This window comes from Balaenoptera physalus (assembly GCF_965194825.1).
Source record: "Balaenoptera physalus genome assembly, chromosome: 4".
Taxonomy (NCBI): Eukaryota; Metazoa; Chordata; class Mammalia; order Artiodactyla; family Balaenopteridae; genus Balaenoptera; species Balaenoptera physalus.
Genome location: NC_138891.1, coordinates 32,307,189 through 32,324,088, shown reverse-complemented (window position 1 = coordinate 32,324,088; position 16,900 = coordinate 32,307,189). Strand labels below are relative to the sequence as shown.

Sequence of the window (16,900 nt, the reverse complement as noted above, 5' to 3'; positions counted from 1 at the left end):
TGGACCATACTTTGAGTCACCCTGCTCTAGGGTTTCTCTAATCTGCTCTGATAATCCCTTCCATCTCCCCCACTCCACATTCCGTTCTCTCCAGCGTGCACTAAATGCCTCTTTTGTGTTCAGGTACCCCATTACATTAAGCTGTGTGCTTCTTAAGGGAGAGGGATTGAATCTTATTTATCTTTCTACACCCAGCATCTACCACACTGCCAGGCAAGGAGTTTTTGTTAGGCTGTTGTATTCATTCTTTACTGAGACTGGAAGAAATTTACAGAGTTTTAGTTATGGCTGTTTTGGGGAGGGTGAGATTGCGGGGCCTTTTCTTCTTTTTTTGTACTTTTCAGTATTTCCTCAACTTTTTCTAACACGCATCTATTACTTTTTGAATGGGAAAATTTAAGCATTATTTTAACAACTGAATTATGCAATAAGTGATACCTACCTTGAGGCTTGAGGTCAATGAAAAGTCCCTTTTCACAGCGTAGCTGGATTGTAGGACAGAAGCCAACTTGTGTTAGAACAGAAAACAACACTAAATAATTCCTGTCTTCATTGAGGAACAAAATCCTATTCTCATCCTATTTGGATTGGGGAAATCAAGAGATTGAAATGACTAATTTTAGGGTACAGTCAAGGAGATATGGTACAAATTTTCCCCTAAATATAGGGGATAGAAGGTGTTTCCTTTTTACATTGTGTTCCTTTTTAAGTGGCCTCTGATGTTGTGAAGTTCGATAACCACCTCATTTGCATTATTCAGACACTGGAATAACTGGATGTGATCATTTAAACTATGAGTGATGGGGCCCTGACTTCTCATTAAACAATGGTGCTGTTTGAGCTGACAGTTAATCACAGTTTAAAAGTGACTTATCGGTAATATACAATATGACTAATTTAGTAGCTAAGCAGTTTCATTGTGATCTCGGTGTCAGTGGAATTCCTGTCACCTCTCCAACAGTTAAGTCATATTGCATAATTGTTGAGTGACATCACCGGCCTACAAGATTACAGGCTGAAGAAACAAAAAAAAAGTTTCCTGGACTGTCAGCCTTTCCGGTATCTGAACGAACAACTTGTACTGTGACTGCAGTACAGCCAGAGAGCGAAGTAAAAATGTGCGTTGAAGTGGCTGGCTTTTGGTGTGTCTTTGAAAATCACAGTCTGCAGCACACGAGGAGATTCTCCAACTAGCCTAACTATGAGGTCTTGTCCGTTTATGTGTACCAGTCATGACGGAGTGGAGTGAGAGGGCTGAGACCATGGCACTCTTTTGTAATGAGGGCATTTAATTCTTCTGAGAACTTTACAGTCTTCTCTTTGGAAGGAATAGTTTAAAAAATGCAGCTCACCATCTGCTAGATGCATAGACACTGAAGAGATGGTCAGCTGGGACCCAGTTGAAAACCTTTTATGGTTAAAAGCCTGGCTTATTTCCAAGGGAACTAGTAGTTCAGGTTAATCACCACAGAATACATAAACTTTTAAGTTTATTTAACTGTACAAAATATCGAGCTTTAAAATTACCCACAGACGTGCATAAAAACTTGAGCTAAGGCTGATTGGAATTTATGCTAACAATGGCTCACATTTATTGTTTACTATGCACAAGCACTAAGTACTTTGCATATAGGAATTTATTTCATCTTATGAACTAGATACTATTATTATTCCCAATTTACAGGTGAGGGAATGAAGACTCTGGGATCATGCAGCTGGTAAAGAGTAGAATGAGGATCTGAACCCAGGTCGGTCAGCACTAGAGTACACAGTCTTAACTGTTGCCCTCCACTGCATCTTTTATAATAATAACAGCAACAAAAACAACCGCTACTACTACTTCCATCTACTGAATGCTTTTTATGTGATAGGCACTATATTATAACCATCATATCCTTTCATCAACTATGTGAGATAGAAACTATACTCTTATTATCCCCATTTGATAGATTTGGCAACTGAGGCACAGAGAAAACAAATCACACTGAGAGTAGGTAATGAAACAAGAATTCAAACCCAGATGGTCTAGATCCAGATTCCTTGCTTTTAACAACTGGGTTACACTGCTTTTCACAGCTGTTATTTATTGAGTACCTACTAATGTTTAATTTTCACAACAATCCTGTGATACCTGTGATATCTGTGATCCACAATAATACCTGCATTGTAGGTATTACTATTCCCAATTTATAGATGAGGAAATTGAGGCTTCAAGAGATCGGATAACCTGTCAGCTTCTAAGTAGCAGAGCTAGGAGTTTTTCAAGTCCATCGGACTCCATCATACCACACTACCCCTCAAAAATCCAAGGCTACAAGTCTGTTGCAGAGTGACAGATCACATGTCAGGGAAAGTGCTAGAATTTCAGGAGTCACTGAGCGTGAGGAGCCAGAGCTTGGTCTGAGCATCCTCAAAGTGTGGGAGCTGGTAAAGAGATGCCAGAAGGGGCCTGGAAGTCAGCAGTGCTCTGAGTAAGAGGTACCCTTCCTTCAATGCACTCTCTCCATTTGGGGGTTCTGGGGGAAATCTCCCGAATGTGGCCAAACTCCCCTCTCTCCCTTAAATTCCCTTTCTCTTTCCATTCCCCCCCGGTATTTCCAAAACTGCACTTCCATGCCCTCCTTCCCTTAGTGCAGAGCTTTGCACATGCTCAGTTCTCTTGCCTTGTAAGTGTTTCCTCCCTACCCCCAGCCTCCTTTCGTTTTGCAGCACATATTCAGTTCTCTGGAATGCGGCCACCCATAAGCATGACACATATTTTCAAAGGGCTTTAGAAATGCATGTGATTAGTGAGTTTAATTTTGTTAAAGGAGAAGCGTATCAACACTGCACATGTATAATCTGTCCTGCCTTCAAGAGTCTAACAACTTGAAAAAATCTGAAATCACAACAAAAAGCAAAAACAATCTAAAAAACAGCAGAAGATTGAAAAAGAGTTTGACTATTACAAAAATATTTACCTTAGAGTTTTCAAGAATAAAGAGATTTTTAAAAATGTTATTCTATTAAAGGAAATCAAATGTATCTATTTATTTATTTAAATAATAAAGTTTGGGGGAACCAGAGAATAAAAGCATGTATGACATGTCCTGCATGTACCTAAATACTTATAAAACAAACTCAAATGCCATAGAGTGAAACAAATTGTGAGATAGGGTTGGTCCAATAAGGAAGTGAACTCTCTAGATGGGAATAATCAGGGAAACTTCTTGAAGGAGCAGAGACTTGGCTGGAGCTAGAACTGGTAGAATTACAATAGGTTGATATGAGAAGTTAAAGAAAGGACAGTCCATATAGGGAACTAGCGTGACTCAAAAAGACAAGGTGAAGGTATAAGTTCATGAATCCTTCTTTAGGGTACACAGCTATTAAGTAATGTGAGAATCTTCTATAAAAATCTGCAGGGATGGCAGATTTTATACCAGAGATTAGGATTTAGTGGGAAAGTGCGTCTTATACCAAAATTAGAAAAGGAAAAATTTTAACATATTGATGTGCTAGGAGTTGGCCATTTCTTGGACCCATGATTCACCTTTTAATGAAAATAGGAGAACACTCAGCATTCTAAACAACTGGACAGCACCCGGAAGGTGTGATCATCTAAAGCTCACGCTGGTAATTCTTAGTAGACACGGAGTCTATTCCTGGGTCGCCTGACCTTCTCAGTGACCTCAGGTCAATCACCGCATCTTCCCTGGTCTGAGTTCATTTTCCTGAAAAATGACAAGGTCTTCTATTCAGAGATTGGGTGAATTATACATGGGAACCTCTCTCAAGTGCTGTTTGTGGTCCTAGTCAGTATCTGGAGATGACTTTATTATAGCCAAGACTGCCTTACGATAAATGAGTTCATTTTGGTTCTTCGATGACTAAGTGCTTTGGGATATGGTCCAGAGGAGGTCACTTCATTCATTCATTCATTCATTCATCTCCTTAGATTGAGTAAGTACTACTGTGGCTGTCAGCCTCTAAGAGGGTACCCAGTGATCCCTGCCTCCTGGTATGCATGCCATGTGTAGTACTCTTCTACATTTACCAATGTTGTTCTCTGTGACCAACAGAATACAGCAACAGTGATGGTAGGTCACTTCTGAGATAGATTATTAAAAATATTGTGATATCTGCCTTCCTTTCTCTCTTGGGCTACTTTCTCTGGAGGAAGGCTGATGCCATGTTATGAGGATAGTAAGTGGCCTATGGAGAGGCCCATGTGATGAGGAATTGAGGCCTTTTGTCAACAGTTTTGTGAGTAGGCTATCTTGGAAGCAGATTCAACAGCTTCAGTCAAGTCTTTGGATGACTGCAGCCCTGCCTGACACCTTGATTTGAGTCTTGTGAGATCCTAAGCCTGAACCCACCCACCTAAGCTGCTCTCGGGCTCCTGACCCTTGGAAACTGTATGATAATAGTAAAGAAACTGTTGCTTTAAGATGCTAATTTTTAGAGTAATTTTTTACAGAGCAGTAAACAACTAATAAGCCTACCATTTGTTTGTTTCTGTGCCAGGTGCTGGGAATGAATATAGCTTAGATTTTTGCCCTCTAGAAGCTAATAGTACGCAGAAAAACAGCAGGGCAATGCCAATAACAACAACAGATGCATAAACATCTACTTAACAACACAACGCAACACGCTGCAAAGGAGATCCCTTACCAAATGCCACAGGGGACAGGAGATATAACATTTACCTCTATTTGGAGAGAAAAAGGGTCCAAAAAAGTTTTCCAAACAGATATTTGGAGATTAATATACAAGAAAAAACAGGACTTTTCTAGCAAAGAAGAAGGAATAACATATGCAAAGACCTGGAGGTGGGAGACCCTTGGCATGTCTTAGGGAGTGTGTTCAATTCCATACAGTTATGGCCAAGGATTTGTGTGAGGATTCCTTGCTAGGAAAGATGGATTTATTCTAAGATATGAGAAGCCATTGACAGGGTTTAAGCAGAAAATTGACATGATCGGATATGTGTTTTAAAAAAGCAGCTGTTGTGGATTTCATCAGGAGGGCATAGTAAGACTAGAAACAGGGAGAGATAGAGGCCATATAGAAAACGACTGTAGTTCTTTTCAGTAGCTACTCCTGTTAAAGACGAGTGAGCTTCTGATGGATATCACTTATATTGTTTTTCACTGATCCTTTAATTAGATACATATTTGTTATAATAATTTTTAATTTTTGTTTTCATTTTGAAAGTATTTCAGATTTACCAAAAAGTTGCAAAATGGATACAAGGAATTCTTATATACTCTTCATCCAGCTTCCACAATTGTTACCATTTTCTATAGCCACAGTACAATTATTAAAATCAGGACATTAACATTGACCTAATACTTTTCACTAGTCTATCAACTTTATCCAAATTTCACCAATTGTCTGATTAGTGTATTTTTTTTTTTCTGGTTCAAAAATCACAGCTTGTTTTTTGTTGTTATGTTTCCTTAGTTTCCTTTAATCTGGGGCAAGTTTTCAGCCCTTCTTTGTCTTTCATGACCTTGATACTATTGAAGAATACTATCCAGTTATTTTTGTAGAATGTTTGCCAACTTGGGTTTAGCTTATCTGATGTTCCCTCATGATTAAATTTAAGTTATGCATTTTTGGCAAGAATACCACTGAAAGTGCATCATATTGGAAGTCACATGATACATCTCATTATTGATGATGTTAAAGTTGATAACTTGGTCAAGGTCGCGTTTGCTAAGTCTTTCCACTGTAAAGTTATTATCATTCCCTTTGTAATTATTAAGTTGTCTCGTGAGAAGATACTTTGAAACTACGCACATTTCTTGTTTGTTTGTTTGTTTTTTGCTGCACATCAAGGCTTACAGTATCTCAGTTCCCCAACCAGGGATTGAACTCCAGCCACAGCAATGAAAACGCCGGATCCTAAACCACTTGACCACCAGAGAACTCCCTCTTGTTTGTTTTTTAAATCAAACTTTTACTCGGTTATTTTAACATTCATTGATACCTGAAATAACAATTACTTTGGTACTTGCCAAATGGTGAAGGTCGAGAGGTTTTAAATTGTGTCGTGTGGTGGTTTTAAAACATGTCCACAAGTTCTTTGGTATTTCATCCTTTAAGACATGGAGCCTGCTTCCTCTCTCCTTGTATATAGGCTATTCTTAGGGTCTCTCTTCTAATGAATACAAAATGGCAGAAGTGACTTCAAGACAGTTTCATAAAAGGCATTGTGATTTCCTCTTTGCTCTCCCTCTCTCAGATCACTCACTTTGGGGGAAGTGAGCTGCCATGTTATGAAGACACTCGAGCAGCCCTATGGAGGCTCCACGTGGAGAGGAACTGAGGTCCTCTGCTAATGGCCTTCACTAACTTGCAAGGAATATGAGTGAGCACCTTAGAAGTGAGTCCTCCAGTCCCAGGTAAGCCTTCAGATGACTGCAGCCCTGGTAGACACCTTGACTGCAACCACAGGAGAGACCCTAAGCCAGAATCACCCAGCTAAGGTACTCCTGGATTCCTGAGCTACACAAGTGAGTGTGCGAGATAAAGTTTATTGTTTTAAGCCACTAATTTTGGGTATAATTTGCTACACAGGAACAGATAATGAATTCATGCTAGTAGATAGGAGAGAAATCATCAGAAAATGCTAAGGAAGAGCAAATACTAGGAAAGAAAATGTACCCCCCAAGTGGGGTAGGAATGCATATTAAAATGATGGTGAGAGCCTACTTCTCTCCAGATCAGCTAAAATTTTAAAGTCTGACAATACCAGGCATTGGGAATTCTTTGCATTTTGTAAGGTCCAGCTGTCATCACTGGAGTGAGGTAGGCCATGAGGTATCCTTTGAACTCATATACAGTGGGAAAGAGAGGAAACCAGTTCTGTAGCAGGAGACCTGGTCCAGCAGTAGGGCTGGCCCTTGAAGGGGTGTAACTTGTAATCCAATATTGAATATCCAAAGGGCATTGACTGGAGCTGGTGTCAGTATTCAAGAGTTTCTAAGCCCAGAAGTCAAACACTCTTGGTCAGAAAGCAAATTGATAGTCATTTCAGAAGGTAGTTTGATATTATCTGATAAAGGTGAAGATGCACCTACCACCAGATAAGTTATCATAATCCTACTCCTAGACATATATGCAACAGATATAGGTGCACATGGACACTGAAAGACACGTACATGAATGTTCATAGCAGTATTACTCATAATAGCCTGAAACTGGAAACAAACCAAGTATCCATCCACAGTAGAGTATATAAAAAAATTATGGACCATTCATTCACTAGAATACTACATTTAAATAAAAATCAAAAATTATAGCTACAGGCAATAATGTGAATAAATCCTAAAAACAATGTCAAGTGGAAGAGATCCCTCACAAAGTAACATATATTATATGATTCTCTTTATGGAGCATTCAAAAGCAGATAAAATTAAATTGCTTTTAAGAGATGCATATTTAAGTGATAAATCCATTAAGAAAAGCAAGAAAAGTGAATACCATAAAAGTCAGAATAATGGTTTCTTTAGGGAAGAATGTAAGAGTTGTGATTAGAAAGGGACTATGGGTGGGGACTTTCTGAGGTGTTTACAATATACTATTTTGTTTTGTTTTTCCTTTAAACATCATTCTTATTGAGGTTTAACTCACATTTAATAAAATTAATGTAACACTTTACACATGCATAGTGTATGTATATTTGTATATAATGTATAATGTAAACCGTATGTTACCTATGCAGATGTTGACTTTATAATAACCCATTAAACTGTACATTTGTGTTCTATGCAAAAAATGTGCTATATTTTACAGTTTAAAAAGGTAAAAATAGAGTTTGAGTACAGCAGAGGATCTTGGGAATCAGGCTGCATCAAAGGTGAACATGAACTAGCAATTAGGGCTCTGTTAAAAACAATGAACACATGTAGGAAAATAAGAGCGTAGTAGACAAGAAACTTTTTCCAGCTTATGTGTGGCAGCATCACTGGGTGGGCCAGTGGTCAGATCCCCAATTGCCAAGGCAGATCCTAAACTTGGGCATTATGACATATGAGCTTTTCCCCTTGAGAGCAGAAAGCAGATGAGCCCAAGAGAAGGTAGGCTTGACTCCAACACAACCACGAAGAAGATGAAGCCTTAAACACTTTATCCCATGTGTTCTTGTCCCCTGCTTGTGCTCTGCTTCTCCACAACTTCTTTGAACACTCAGCAGCCTGTGTACTTATTCCCCTTCCCGTCATATACCCATATCCAAAGTCAAGGCAGGTCTAAAGACCAGCTTTGTTGACTCCTGGTCTAGTCAATGGTGTTTCTACCGTATCACAGTGACCAAAGTTATTTGTACCTTAACATTTATCTCTGATTATGAATGAAAGGTTTTGTATCCTGTGAAAGAAATTTCTGTCACCAGTGACTGGTTGTATGAGTTGTATTTTGGGTGGAGTGGGCCTTCCTGCCCCTGAAATAGCACACTGTAAGCTCTGATAGAGAAGAAGCTCTGGAGAGAAGGTGTCAGGTAACTTCAAAAAAATCACCCCAGGTGATTCAGATATGACAACCTGTATCCTGTATGACAACATGCCTTCTCTCCACACCCCAACCCTTGCTGAGAACCACCCACTTCCGGGAAGGCCACTCACTGAGCAGATATAATATCTATCCACCCATGCATTCATTCATTCATTCATTCAACAACTATTTCTTAAGCTCTAACATGTGTCTGGCCCTGGGCTAGCACTGATGATTCAGGGTTGAATGAAAACAGGCATGAGCCCTGCCTTCTTGGAATGGTTTAGTACAAGACACACATTAATGAAATCAAGCTGATAAATGTAAACTCACCAGTCAGGTAAGTGTTATAAATCTAGATTTACTCATCAAGAAGAGAGGTGAACTGAGAAGTAGCTTAATAATTATAATTTTCAAATATAAGATGAGGAAATTATATGGAGATTGGCTAGCTACTTTACATGAGAGAATACATAAAAATGATGTTAAAAAGGAGGTTTGATGTAGCATAAAGAATTTAATGTAATAACTATCATTATCAGAGGGCCTGCTCTGTGCCTGGCATGGTGTTAAGTGATGTATACATAAATATATGCATATATATAAATGTATATATACATTTATATATATATAGATATCACTTAAAATAGTGATTATATATGTATATGTATGCATAAATATGAGTGATTATATATCAATATTTATTAAACTTATATATATATTAATAAACCCTCACAGAACCCTATAGAGATAAGAAATGAAGACTCAGAGATTAGGACTTCCCTGGTGGTCTAGTGGCTAAGACTCCACACTCCCAGTGCCAGGGGCTCGTGTTCGATCCCTGGTCAGGGAACTAGATCCCACATGCCACAACTAAGAGTTCGCATGCCTCAACTAAAAGATCCCACAAGCTGCAACTAAGACCCGTGCAGCCAAATAAATAAATAAATATTAAAAAAAAAACCCTCAGAGGTCATATAGCTAATATATGTAGTTTAATAACACTTTATTGATATATAATTCACACAGGATAAAATTCACCTTTTTAAAAAAATTTTTTTATTTTATTTATTTATTTATTTTTGGCTGCGTTGGGTCTTCGTTTCTGTGCGAGGGCTTCCTCTAGTTGCGGCAAGCGGGGGCCACTCTTCATCGCGGTGCGCGGGCCTCTCACTATCGCGGCCTCTCTTGTTGCGGAGCACAGGCTCCAGACGCGCAGGCTCAGCAGTTGTGGCTCACGGGCTTAGTTGCTCCGCGGCATGTGGGATCTTCCCAGACCAGGGCTCGAACCCGTGTTCCCTGCATTGGCAGGCAGATTCTCAACCACTGCGCCACCACGGAAGCCCTAAAATTCACCTTTTTAAAGTGCACAATTCAGTAGTTTTTAGTATATTTGCAGAGTCACAAACTCCTTACTATCTAAGTTTAGATCCTTTCCATCACCCCAGAAAGAAACCCTGTACACATTAGCTTTCACTCCTCATTCCTCCTTGTCCCAGCCAATCTGTACTTTCTTTCTATATGGATTTGCCTATTCTGGACGTTTCATACAAATGGGATCATACAATATGCAGCCTTTTAGTGTCTGGCTTCTTTGCATATTATTTTCAAGAGCTATTCGTGTTGTAGCATATATCAGTACTTCATTTCTTTTTATTGTGAAAAAATATTCCTTTATATGGATATACCACATTTTAGTTAAACATTTATCAGTTTGACGGTCCAATTGATGGACATTTGGGTTGCTTCCACCTTTTGGCTATTGTGAATAATGCTGCTATGAGCATTTGTGTACAAGTTTTGTGTGGACATATGTTTTGATTTCTCTTGAGTACAGCTTAGAGGTGGAATTTCTGGGTCATATGACAACTCTACTTCAACCCTTTAAGGAACTGTTAGACTATTTTCTACAGTGGATGTACCACTGTACCTTCCCACCAGCAGCATATAAGGGTTCTAACTTCTCTGCATCCATAATAGTATGTACTATTTTTGGTGATAGCCATTCTTGTGAGTGTGAAGTGGTATTTCACTGTGATTTTGATTTGCATTTTCTTAATGGCTAATGATGCTGAATATCTTTTCACGTGCCTATTGACAGAATACTATGTATGATATGATAGATTTTTAAAAAAATGTAAGATACCAACACTCATAAACAATTACATAAAAAGCACAAGACAACTGTGCGCCAAACTGTTAGTGTGGGTATAGCTGAAGAATAGAATCATGGGAGATGTTCACTTCTTAAGTTCTATATTCTACATTGTTAATTTTTATAGCAACAGACATAGATTTCTTTTATAATTAGAACAAAACACAGTTAATAAACAAACAAACAAACAGCAAACAGAGAGAGACAGACCACCTCTAACCCTGAGGTACCAGAAGCCATTTTCAGCCACTATGCTCCTTTCTTCTTGTGTTCAAAAGTGCAAGAAAGTGGGGAGGGAGGATGGTTAAATGATTTCCTGAGCTGTGTTTTGTAATTTATTTCCCATGGTAGCAATGTTATAAATCATGGTGAATTTCGAAGGCTAGCCTATTCTATTGTAGGTTAGATATAGGCTTCTGAGGCTATCTTGTATACCTACCTACCAAATTTAATATTGATCCCAAGAGTGTGTGTATATATGTATGTTTATATATATATATATATATATATATATATATATATATATATATATATATATATATATATTCCAGTGTCCAAATGCCCAGCTTTGGGGATGTATCCTTCCAAATCAGTAGAGAACTGCCTAGACAGGTAAATCTTGAATAGATACAGGATTTTGACTGTGAATGTGGCATGTTATGGCAATATGGTCAATGGTTTTCATTTTCTTTCACCATAGAATGTTTCTTTGATTTCTCACTTGCTATCAGTGTAGCTCAAGAAGGCAATTATATTTCTATTTTAGTATCATGAGAAAATTGATAACAGAATGCATAAACCTTCTGAATGTATAATACTTTCTTATTTTTGTACCGGTCAATTTTTTAGAATATGAAGAAAATAAGCAGTTCTTTTGCGAATGGACTTTTTTCCCCCCAGGTGTTTATCCTGAAGTGAATATTTATGGTCTAGATAGAATCCCTTGAAAATAGAAATGTTGTCACATTCTTGTTTGTATGTGACACTTTTTAAAAATTACAAATGGCAGGAAATGCTAATTTAAAACTAACTCTGAAAAATAAGTTCAGAGGAGCTTAGTTTAGAATTTATTTATAGCTTGAAAACTTTGGGGGAATATTTCGGTCCATTTATTATTCACTGAGACTGTTGAAAATTTATATGATGATTATTTTGATTCCATCTCTAGGCAGAAGTTTACTTTGAATGGAAAAAAACCCCAACAATATCTAAGGTTATTAAAATGCCATGCATATAAGCATCCAGGCTCCATTTGCAATTTGCATATGCATATGGGGTATGATCTATGTGCACGTGCACGCACACACACTCCTTAAAATTACATGGATTAGTAACAAATAATATCTTTCCCTTCCATGTTAGTGCAGTAATATTAGTCAGGTAGATGGTCGTTCTGTGAGACTCTGCAAGCATCTTGCTAATGACTAGTTTTATATCCTGACTCCACTGTTTGGGGCCCACAGCAGTTCGCCCACATTCAGACAGTGAGCTAGTGACAGGCTCTATGGAGAACAGAGTAGCTCTCTGTCCGAAGAATTCCGGCACCAGGAAGAACACATATGCACTGTATACTCTGAGTATTTTTCTATGACTCAGTATAAATGTGTACATTCATAGCCTCATGAGCGCACGTCTGTAAATAGGAGGTTCTCAATAGCCTCATGCATTTTGCTCACTAGCCAGTGAGTTCTCTGGTATATTTTATAAATCCTCTACTATTCCTGGGTAGGAAGTACTAAATTTCTGAGGTTTTGAAAAATATCATGTTTCACTTAAACAGTGTAGGGATTATCCCAGTGTTATGTATATTATTTTTTAAGGTTTTTGATTTTAACTTTTATTATTAAAAAAAAATGACATAAGTAATGCATGTTCATAGTGAAAACATAAAATACAAGTAAGTAAAAAGAAAAAAATATCACACCTGATCCCAGCACCTGGAGATAATAACGACCATAATAAATTTGATGTATACTTCTTTGGATTTTTTATGTACCTCTATATACATATGTAATTTTTTACAAAAATAGAGTATCAGGCAGATGTCTTAAAACCTTCAAACCCTGCTTTTAAAATTTAATATACCATAGATACCTTTCCATTTCCAACATAATATTTAATGACAGTGAGCCAAGGGGATTCTAGTTACATGGGACTGGGGATTCCTTGCCCCAAAGACCTCAGCTCACTCCAGGGCCTGATCTCCTGAGGGGAATGGGCTGCACCACTGTGGCATCGAAAGGTAGCCAAGGGCCAGTTGTTTCAGGTGGCTGGATGTCCACGTGAGTGTGTGTGTGTGTGACTTCATAGTGTGAAACGGAGCTGGGGGCAGAAAGAAGTACAGACTACAGGCCAGGGACCAGGGACCAAGGGCCAGAGTCTGGGGTTGGATATCTGCACACTACCATTGGCAGTTCTGAATGCAATCCTGTTTTCCAGATAATTTCGAAGCTACCTTTTTCAAGGTAAAAAGGTAGAATATATTTAATTTAATATTTGTTTGTTTGATTGCTTTTGTAACATCAAAATATTTTGTACATGGTAGGTATGTGGTCTTCCATTTGTATTCGAGGTGGGCCCCAAATCTGTTAACAACAGGCCTGAATATGCATACTCTATGACTTCTAAGTTTCTAGAATGTATATTTTGTTTTGTTTAATAATTTACCTTTTCCTTATGAATGAAAGGTAGTAGTACCTATAAGTGCGTATTTATTGACTACTTAAGTTTCAACTTAATATGATATTTGTTAAAGCGTTACCATATTCTACACTCCACTGGGTACAGGGACGAGAGATAAGAATACATAGCCAGACCCTTGTGACGCTCACAATCTCCTGGGATCTCAGACATGATGACGTGCATCAATCAACTGTGGACTCGGGCACAGAAGCCGCAGAGAGAAAGAAGGAAAAACCTGCAGATCAGGGTCCTGGGATCAGTTGATTAACCTGGCCAACGATAACCCACAGAAATCTTCAAAAGCGTAGAAACCATTCCATCCAAGATAAATTGTTGTAAACTTTCTAAATAGTTTAGATTTTTTGATAAATTTGGGTAATTGGTCACTTGACAAAGTAATCATTCAGGAATTCCCTTTCAGCAAATGATTTTTAACTAGCTGGCTCACTTCCTTGAGGGGAAGCTCTGTTCAGGCTGAGATATAAAGAATGCATAGGAGTTTGAAGGGGAAGGAACGTGGAGAATTGATGAAAAAAGATATTCTGTGAAGACGGAACAGCACATGGGTCATCTTGGAGGTATGGAGTGGAAAGGCATCTTCTGAGAATGGTAAGTATTTAGAAGTGCTAAAATAAAAAGAGTGAGGTGGGGAAGCAAAAGTGGACAAAGCTGGAGAGAAAGAGCTGCTGTCTGGAGGGCTTTGTGGCCCTGGGTCCCATGGAGTTTTATCCTATAGAAAATGGAAGCCGTTGAAGGGTTTGAAGCCAGGAATGAGAACATTAGATTTGCATTTTGGACAGATCATTACGGCAACAGAGGAAGAACTGATGGTGAGTAGTCTGGAAGGAGGGAGTTCACCTCTGAGAAGGTAGAATACATTAGGGTCATGATGAGGGCAAGTTCTGAATTCAGACTGCTGGGATTCAGCACCTACTTCTCTATCTTAGCAGCTGTGTGTTTGGGCAAGCTTTTTTAGCCTCTCTGTTGACCTGGTTTCCTCATCTGTAAAATGCAAACCGTAATAGCTGTGAAGTTTAAAGGAAACAATACCTATAAAGCACTCAGGGCAGAGCCTGCCATATAGAAAGCTCTCAATACATGCTACTTATTATTAAAATATAACAATAATTATCTTTCAGTAGTTTATAAGAAAGATAAGGATGGTCTGAACCAAGTTACAGGCAGTGGAAATTGTGAGGAGGGGGATGTAGATGAGAAGGATAAAGAGTGGATTTGACAGTTTAATTAAGAAAGGAGGAGGTTACCAGCTTGAATGACTTAGTGGAGGGTGTTGGTATCAAAAATGTAGGGGAAGGTAGGAGCAGGGACAAGTTGGGTGGTGGAAGATAATGAAATGTGTTTCGGTAATGTTGAGTTTTAGATACTTGTGGGTCATGAAGGTGGAGATGTCTAGAAGGTGGATGGACATGCAGGTCTGGAGCTCAAAGGAGAGGTAAAAGCCACATGAGCCGAATGCCAGGGTAACAGACTCATTGACCAGAAATAGCTGCACTGATGTACAAAAGTTATTTCATCTATTTGGCCCTTGATGCATGACTTCTTAGTGCCCAGAAGGGAGGGCACCTTAATAGTTATGTCAGGTACAACTTCCTTCATAAAGTCTTTGCTGATCAACCCATTGGGTAGGGTCTCTTTACTCTGAGACCCTTTGTTATAGACTGAATATTTATGTCCACTCCAAATTCATATTTTGAAGTCCTAACCCCTAATGTGATGGTATTACAGATGGGGCCTTTGAGAGGTAATTAGAATTAGATGAGGTCTTGAAGCTGGGGTGCTGGTCTGATGGGATCAGTGTCCATATAAGAGGAGACACCAGGGAGCTTGCTCTCTCTCCATGTGTACTCAGGAAAAGCCATGTGAGTCCCCAGTAAGAAGGCAGCTATCTCTAAGCCAAGAAGAGAGCTCTCACCAGAAACCAACACTGCTGGACCCCGATCTGGGACTTCTAGGTTCCAGAACTGTGAGAAAGTAAATTTTTGATGTTTAAGCCACCTGGTCTACTTTGTTACAGCAGCCTGAGCTGACTAAAACATTCTTGTATAAAGGAATCTTTGTATTTCCGTTATGGGTCGGCCCTTCTTTTCCTCTAATAATGTATGTTTTCTAGTACTCCTTTTAGTTATAGGCAGCTTGAGGGCAAGTCCTTTGTCATACTTATGTTCCCTGCAGTGCCCTGTACAAGGTTTTGCTCCTGGTGGATGTTCAATAAACATCTGATGACCTGAGGTCAGCTTGGAAAGACTCAAGGTCAGGCAGCAATTTGTGTGAAGAGGATCACAGAGAATGTGCTTGGGGCAGGGGTAGTAGGCAGAATCCTGGGGCAAAATTCAAGACTGGAGTTTAGGTGGAAACTAAAGTTTCAATACGAAATTTGGAGATGAGAAAGAAAAGATAGAGTTTCCCAAAGATCAGTGGGAAGAGTGAAATGGCCAGCATGTCCACATAATGCATATCTTTTCTTGAGCATTTTGCACTATGCCAGCCATTACATAATATTACATTTTGGCTTGGATGTTTGAAATTGACTTTGAAAAATCCTTATAGTTTTTGAGTTAGGATTTGTCTAAAGCAAATGTGTTTCAAGTTTAAAATCAACAATGGTTTAGTTCCCTCATAATATATATTAGGAAGCAACCAACTAACCAAAGAAAACTCCAACAATAATTTCCCTGCAAAGAGATAAAACGAAAAAAGAAAAACAAAACAGATTCTGTTTATTGCACTTCAACTTCTCGTCAACTCTAGTGGGAGTCATTTAAAGTTGACTGAATGTTCTTTTTTTTAAACTACCTTATTCTTTTATTATTTAAATTTATTTATTTATTTATTTATTTATTTATTTATTGCCCGCGATGGGTCTTCGTTGCTGTGCGCGGGCTTTCTCTAGTTGCCACTAGTGGGGGCTACTCTTCTTTGCGGTGCGTGGGCTTTTCATTGCCGTGGCTTCTCTTGTTGTGGAGCACGGGCTCTAGATCGCAGGCTCAGTAGTTGTGGCGCACGGGCTTAGTTGCTCCGCGGCATGTGGGATCTTCCCGGATAAGGGCTTGAACCCGTGTTCCCTGCATTGGCAGGCGGATTCTTTTTTTTTTTTAAATTTTTTATCTTATTTATTTATTTACTTATTTATGGCTACGTTGGGTCTTCGTTTCTGTGCGAGGGCTTCCTCTAGTTGCGGCAAGCGGGGGCCACTCTTCATCACGGTGCGCGGGCCTCTCACTGTCGCGGCCTCTCTTGTTGCGGAGCACAGACTCCAGACGCGCAGGCTCAGTAGTTGTGGCTCACGGGCCTAGTCGCTCCGCGGCATGTGGGATCTTCCCAGACCAGGTCTTGAACCCGTGTCCCCTGCATTGGCAGGCAGATTCTCAACCACTGCGCCACCAGGGAAGTCCTGCCTGCATGTTCTTAAACGGAGACTTGTGGGGGTAATGCTGTGAGTTTGTGTGCTCTTTGTGGGTTGCCATGATTCTGGAGATCATGGTAGAAAACACAGGGAACTTGCCCCCAAATGTCTCAAGACACCCCTCTGTGAGGATAGGAGAAGTGGGGAAGATTTATTTATTT

At 39.2% G+C, this 16,900-nt stretch overlaps 1 long non-coding RNA gene across 3 annotated transcripts in view; it reads left to right on the top strand.

Moving 5' to 3' along the window:
* LOC309659726 overlaps positions 1-16,900 on the top strand; it is a 94,112-nt gene that overhangs the window by 33,223 nt on the left and 43,989 nt on the right. For all 3 annotated transcript variants that reach the window (XR_014262911.1, XR_014262912.1, XR_014262913.1), the window contains exon 3: positions 6,230-6,500. This is a non-coding gene — a long non-coding RNA (uncharacterized lncRNA). The remainder of the gene's footprint in view (positions 1-6,229; positions 6,501-16,900) is intronic.